Genomic DNA, 8,117 nt, shown 5'->3' with positions numbered 1-8,117 from the left:
AGTGGCGTTGTGCAGAATTAGTCTATTGCAGCGATAATCCAATGGTTTTAAGCATACTCATTGCTCATGATGTGCCCATGAGGGCTTTATGACATCTAATCCAACAGCTAATGAAGCCTCTAATGCCTTTCATTCACGGTTGAATTTAACCCAGGCACTCTCTGTCCATCTCACATTCGTCATTCAAGCCTCCGCGCGGCTCACTGCGATCGACAGCGTTTGGCCAACAATGTCAAAAGGGTCAGCGAGGGCCCGACACCAGAGAGAGCGGGGAGAATGAAAAACAGCCCTGCGCACCATCTGAATGCAGCGTCCATAGATCGTGGCAGACTGGCACAGCGGCCCGTTGGGACGGCCAGAGAACAAAAGGCGTCCTTCTGCTAATTGACTGCAAAATTAGCCGGGCTTCCCAGTGGGACCAGCGCAAGACAGCAGCAGATGGAGCCGGACTGGACACTCTGGTGGAAAGAGCTCTCCCAACCTGCTGAGAGCCTGCCCACAATTATGGGTCACAACACTTCTTGTTTAACAGAAAGCAGTGAAGCGCCGAAATCAGGGCGGAAGATTTAAAGGTCAGGGACCCGAAGTGCTGTGGGAGGCAGGGGCTCTAGAGCACCATTGTCGCCGAGGATCTGTTCTTCACGCCTCGGGATGTGCAATTGTCGCCTTTAGAGATTTCAAGAAGCATTGGAGTGTTTAAAATGTAGGTAGCTTTGGGGCTTAATTCCAGCGACTCGAATGCACGACCAAAGACAAGTCATTTACAAATATTTTCTCCCCCAACCTGGAGTTCTGAAAGTCTTCAAATGCCTCCCAGGGCTTCTGTAGTGTCATTGAACAAAAAAGCGCCTCGAGTGACTTTAGACTGCATATACCCTTTCTTGCAAAGTCAAATTCAAATCATAGCAGAAGTTTGTAAGGAGAGCGGTGAGAAGTATCTCGAGCGTCAAGTTGCGGGAGCAGATGAAAGGCGGGAGAGGACAGGCTAAATATTTGGCAGTCTTCACAGAGGCCTGTTAAAGGGAGCGGAGCAGCGTTCCCCAACCCTTGAATAAACAAGTAGCTGGTGTCGCTGTGAAGTTGAATTACATAGCTCAAAGCGCTTTCTTCCACTGGCAAAAAGCATTCCCCTTTCTAGGGATTACTCTGAGGAATGTATTTACTGTTTCTCTCCCTCGCTCGCTCTCCTCCATAAAGGATATATGGAAATCAGAGGGCTACAGACACCACTCAGAAGCCGTTTTGAAATTCCCAGAAAGGTGGAGAGAAAACTATATTGTCCTTTTGAGGCGGGTGGATGCTTTCCACTCCACCTCACCATGACTGTCATAGTAATCTGATATGACAAATTCACATACAGTGGATTAGCGAGCGCCCCAGAAAGCCAAAGCGCTTAATATTTGTTGATGTCGCTTTTATCTGGCGGCTCTGTGTCCTGGGTCCACAGTTACCTTGGCGATGAGGATATAACCGATATTCCGAGGAGATGGGCGCTCCTGGAAATTCCGGGGGCCGCTGTCGCCGCGATCTTTGATGTTCCTGAACTCTTGATATCAGGCTATGAAAAACGCTTAGCTCGATTTAAGCCTCTCGCAAAAAAAGGGCTAACAACTGTAATTAAATCATTAAATTCTTGTCTATGCTTCACAGAGCATAGAGAAAATTAACTTCCCACCAACCTAATTTTCTACTTGAACATGAAATAATGATTTTTTTGCTCACATAATTACAAAGCTAACATCTGATAGAGTCAGCATCCAGGGGGGATTATCACATGCATGAGTATTAGACCTCATTACCAGCTTGACTGCAAAATTATTACATCTTGTAATTGGATGGTGAGATTTATATACAGATTGGCCGGGTTTCTGTAAGATTGTAATTACAGGCTTCATTGGTTCGCTACTTATCGGAACTTCACAGAGAAAACAACTGCTAGAATGAAATGAGCATTTCATTAACCTATAGCCTTATCATGGGAAAACCTGTGTAACGCTCATGTATGCATTAACATAAATAGGATCGTTCATTTCTCCGGCAGATAGGGCCGAGCCTCGTTTTTGGCGAGCCAGCCGGGAGGGGTTGCAGGGGGCCCCGCGGTCATCTCATTTGCCTTTCCTAATCCATGTAGATGGAGAGAGAAAACAGTAAATTAGTTGTCTATTTCACCAGGATGAACTCAATACATCTACTACTTAAAGACTAACCGGCTGTGAAAGCGCCGGAGCTTCGGCCGCGGGGTCTCCTCTGATGTTCTTTTCGCTGTTAACAAAATCTCTGGCCTTGTTCCCTGCCCGAATACAACGGCAGCTGGAGATTGGATGCTCACATAAATAACCCCCTTACACAATGACACTGCAGGATCGATCCAGATTTGATGGGTACTCACACAAAGACAAGGGGGAGGGGAGCGCCGGAGCGCGAGGAGGAGGAGGAGAAGGAGCGGGGGCCGCCGGGGCTGGTGGGGCTAAAATAAAATTGTTCAATTACTGAGCAAACACTATTTTTCTTACTTTAACAAGAGATTTCACGGTGCGCTCTGCGAGTCGCTGGCCCAGCTGAGTATCTCTAATGCTGGCATTACCCAGCTCCAATCAGCTGGGCCCTTGAAATGGACTTGCTATTGGACCTCATTGTTTGGATGGCTTTTTTCAGCTGGGATCAATGCCGCCTTTACGTGGAGCTGATACAAAACCGAGGGATGCAACCTGCCACCCCCTCGGGCCAGAGTCCCGGACGCTCTGCCTGAGAGTGTTCAGCCCTGAGCGAAAGTGACACGACGCTGGATGGAGGAACGAACTCTGCCAGGCCGTCCCTGCCAGACCCCTCCATGCCCTCCCGCTCCGTAACCTTGTACGCGGAAATCGGCTTCATAGATGCTGACAGTTCAATGAGGCACGCTGACTTAGTCCAGTGCATCCCTTTGTGCCTGAAGGTGAATGAGTAATCTAGAGTTGAAAGAAATCTGTGTGTTTGCTTAACGCGCCTCATAAGATGTGGAGCCTCGCTTATTATTAGATGCTTGATCGTAACAGTTTGTGGTTCACCAGGAGATAATGCTCCAGATCTAACAACACTGATAAAATGAGGCACGCTGACTTAGTCCAGTGCATCCCTTTGTGCCTGAAGGTGAATGAGTAATCTAGAGTTGAAAGAAATCTGTGTGTTTGCTTAACGCGCCTCATAAGACGTGGAGCCTCGCTTATTATTAGATGCTTGATCATAACAGTTTGTGGTTCACCGGGAGATAATGCTCCAGATCTAACAACACTGATAACTACAAACCTGATCATGTGAAAACATACTAATATGAGGCCAGTGTGAAACTGCTTTGGACTTTGCTTTTATTTAATATCTAAATGAGCAAAAAAGGAAAAACATATCTGATCTAAAGATGGATGACTGTGATAAGAAGAGGATAAATAAAGACAAACGGATGATTAGTGAGAGCTAAAACAGGATTTAGTTCATTGAAGCAGATTTGGAACATATCAAATGTCAAAGATAAACTTAAAAGTGCAACTCGCCTTTAAATTCTGTCCCAAGATATCATGAAATCAAAGTCTGCATACATACAAATCTATCTGGACAAGTCTTCTTTAAAATTAAATTAACAGATTTGCATGCTCTGTATCACATTGTGGATCTGCATGTGTGTTCTGTGTGTTTGAATAAATATCTTAAGGGGAAATTTTGCACATTCACTAAAATGAATAGATTGTGCAAGTGTAAAAGCTAAATGATCTCTGTAAAACCTCCATTCAAATGCAGAATTATGTAATCATTTTTAAACATAATTTTCATGAAGCTTTCAACAGAAGCTGACACACAAAAAAAAGCTGGCCTAGTTCTGCTCACACACTTCAGTGGTATTGTGGAGGTGTTGGTTTGGATTAAGTGAGGTGCTTGAGATTTAAACGCAGGCCACCTGATGTCTTTTATCAGCCTGCAATCTGTGGTGAGAGGAGGCCTCCATTTAACAAACCATTACAACTGAAAGAGCCATAAAAGACTAATGCACATAAACACAGCCATTCTGTCTATTAATTACCTCTGGCCCTGTGGCAGTGAGGGTACTTAACCTCCACTAGATCACATGGTGATATGTTTTCCTTAGAAAAGAGCCAAAACAATTAACATCCCCTCTCACATTTCTCTGCCTCTCTTTTTCTCTCAGTAGCCAATCACTTCAGAGAGGTGACCCACCCGCTAATCAGCATTGACAATGCCCTTTGGGATCATGGCCAGCACCCTGGCCAGCCTTTGATATGTGAGCATGCTGGGGTGGTCTGTGGGTGGATTGGAGCAGGTTTTGTTGCTTTTTTCCTAAAACCCTGTGAGTGTTTCAAGAGGTGTGGGATCCAGGGAGAAAGACACCGATTAACCCAAACACACACACAGCCACATCTACCAGCCCAAACTAGCTAACTTTGTGCTTCTGGAGTTCATGTCCATTTTATTTCTCAGAGTAGGCAGAAAGTCTGAGAAAGTCAGGTTCTACTGATAAACACAAACCTAAACATTTTAGCTACCAATAAAAAAAAATCACTTGGATAACGTTCACCATTATTGCTGAAAGAAAACAGAGGTGCATTAAAGAATTAAAGACACACCAATTGCAGAGTAAATTGACACAGTGTTATGGAAATAAAATAATTCATGAAATTGAAAAATTGAAGGTCACATATAAAAATATCAAAACATAATGAATGGACTGTATACAATTGCTATATATAGAACATGTGACAACCTGCCCCAACCTGTCATTTATGAAAAATAATGTTCATGTTGTGTTATTACAAAAAATGAATATAAAAAATGCATACTTACATACATACATACATACATATAATATTGAAATGTTAAAATTGACAGACATTATCTTTGAGACCAATATAAAAAAAAACCTACATAGAATTTTTGTCATAGGATTTTTCACTCAAAATCGTATAGTTACTGACATATAGACTCCCCTACAAATTGTTTTGTTATTGCAATTGTAGATGCTGTTGTCAAGTGGAAAAAGTTCATTTAAAAACATTCTATTGTTAAATTGACAGTTGTGTTTTAGCGCACAGTCTATAGAATGTACTACTCATGTGATATAATTCCAATTATTATTCCTTTTTACATTGTGTTAATGTGTTTTTATTTAAATATAAGGAACAAAAACATAATTTGTACTCTAATCAAATAATAATAATTATTATTATTTTATTTGGTCAAGCAAATAAACTAATAAAGTTACAGACAAATGCACTATAACAACTATGTTATGCTTCCGTCCCTTTCTGGCGAATTTGCAATTGAGTGGAAAGTTTGCAGGCAAGTGCCAAACGAGCAGATGCCCAGTAGTGTAGCAGATTCACTGCCAAGGTGTCGCTACAACGAGGTAAAATCTCTTTCCATATGCTCTGCTGTCAGCCGCACACACTGCACTCTGGCCTTATGACATTTCCACACACGTCTTTTATTAGCCTGAAATTCCCTCTTTCCGTACCTGGGTGTGGTTTAGGCATTCCTCTCAAATTCCTAGAGCAGGACTCTAATAAGGCATTTAACTGCTCTCTGGTTTATTGCGGTGTTGGGGGATATTTGGGGTTATTGGATAAACTTTATTTGTGGGCTGGGAGCGAACGGCACATTGTGATGGTTGGTGGTAACTGCTTTCTTCCGAATTTAGCTGGACTAGATTTCAGCACATATAATTTGTTAATCTCTCCTGGGCGAGAGGGGCATACCAGAGATTTTTAACCTCATGTCAACTCGCCGAAGACAGAAGAGGACAATAGGGGACAATCATGTGTGGTCCAGCAGGCCGCTGACGTGATAACAGTTCCCAAAACTGATAATCTCAAGACATTCCCAAACTGCTGAAGGATCCTGGGCATTTTCATCAGTTATGATTCCACACACATTCACTGTACCATTGCTGATGTTTAACACATCCTTCATAAAAATCAAGATCATAGTTTCTTAAAACCATGCAGTACTTGTTATTTAAATATAAGGAACAAAAGCATAATTTGTTCTCTAATCAAAATTAAAGAAATAAAATAATAATACAATGGTGACACATATAAAATAATAAAGTTACAGACAAATGCACTATAACAACTAATATATGCTTCCGTCCCTTTCTGGCGAATTTGCAATTGAGTGGAAAGTTTGCAGGCAAGTGCCAAACGAGCAGATGCCCAGTAGTGTAGCAGATTCACTGCCAAGGTGTCGCTACAACGAGGTAAAATCTCTTTCCATATGCTCTGCTGTCAGCCGCACACACTGCACTCTGGCCTTATGACATTTCCACACACGTCTTTTATTAGCCTGAAATTCCCTCTTTCCGTACCTGGGTGTGGTTTAGGCATTCCTCTCAAATTCCTAGAGCAGGACTCTAATAAGGCATTTAACTGCTCTCTGGTTTATTGCGGTGTTGGGGGATATTTGGGGTTATTGGATAAACTTTATTTGTGGGCTGGGAGCGAACGGCACATTGTGATGGTTGGTGGTAACTGCTTTCTTCCGAATTTAGCTGGACTAGATTTCAGCACATATAATTTGTTAATCTCTCCTGGGCGAGAGGGGCATACCAGAGATTTTTAACCTCATGTCAACTCGCCGAAGACAGAAGAGGACAATAGGGGACAATCATGTGTGGTCCAGCAGGCCGCTGACGTGATAACAGTTCCCAAAACTGATAATCTCAAGACATTCCCAAACTGCTGAAGGATCCTGGGCATTTTCATCAGTTATGATTCCACACACATTCACTGTACCGTTGCTGATGTTTAACACATCCTTCATAAAAATCAAGATAATAGTTTCTTAAAACCATGCAGTACTTGATATTTTTAGTTTGCATTGCACATTACATTTTGAGTACATACATATAAAGCTGAAATGAAAACAACAACAACAAAAAAGCATCATGCAGGGATTATTCCTACAGACACACATGAGCCCAGCCGTAATTAGCTCACAAGCCGAGATGCAAACAGTCCATGCAGCCAAGATTGTGGATCAAGGGTCTGTTAAATCAGTGCACTTGCAGCGTCTCTCCCAAAAACCCAGAGCATAAAATGTTACAAAGATGGTTGGTGCTGAAAGTCGGTGCAAAAGCTCCATTTGACCACTGCTCACTCAAACGCGGCTCTGGTCATCTTTGAGTCCAGAGGGGATTTACTCAGTAACCATGGTTGGGAGAGATGTCCTGGTTCCCTTTAATAGCATTAAGGGTTCAAACCGTTAGGGCTGTAATCTAGAGAGAGAAGAGACTCCAGCGCATGCCTTTGATCTCATTGCTTTTGGCTGTTTAAAGTTGACAGTTTAGTTGAATGCCATTCCCTGCTTTCGTTTTGCTACACAAGTTTCAGTGTTGTAAGAATTGCCCTACACCTGTACTTAAAGAATGTACATTGACATGCTTGAGAAACGCATTGATTTTTGAGTTCTATGAAATCCAAACACAAACAGGAGCCTGCGCTGCAAGATCTGTCTCATGAAGCTTGCATGCAGATGACAGAAATGGTCTGAAAGAAAATAAATACTGTTTTTTTTTTTTTTTGATCAATTTGTGCATTAATGGGAAAGCGAGCTTGGATAAGAAAGCTTGGACGAAGAGTGTTTATACTATAATTCAAGATTCAAGATTTTGTATTTGTCACATGCATGGTTATATAGAGAATATATGACCAGCAGTGAAATGTAAGTAATGACACTTAGACAATTAGACAGCAGCAGAGTCACTGTACAGCAAACCTGAAACCCTTCAAATTCTGAATATAAAACAGCACATGAAACTCCACCATGAAAATGTGTGCTTCTCTTGTTGTTGCTTTGAATTGGTTTAAAAGTCTTTTTTTTTTTTCATAGTCTAAACAAAACTTTAACCTTTGAAATATGCAGAATTCAGCAATGTAATCACTGCTCTGCTAAGCTAAGGTTTGCTATTTATATGACAGAAGAAGAGCAGAAAAATAAGAGCTTGCTTAAGGGCATGTGTACTAGTGTCCTTTCCATCATTTATAGATATGTGTGTTTACATGCACGCCTGTCACTGCATACACATGCATGCTATAATTTTCATCTTACACACACACACACACACACACACACAT

The sequence above is a fragment of the Sinocyclocheilus rhinocerous genome, unplaced genomic scaffold, assembly GCF_001515625.1.
Source record: "Sinocyclocheilus rhinocerous isolate Xijiao unplaced genomic scaffold, SAMN03320098_v1.1 scaffold216, whole genome shotgun sequence".
Classification (NCBI taxonomy): domain Eukaryota; kingdom Metazoa; phylum Chordata; class Actinopteri; order Cypriniformes; family Cyprinidae; genus Sinocyclocheilus; species Sinocyclocheilus rhinocerous.
Note: the sequence above shows the minus strand (reverse complement) of the source record.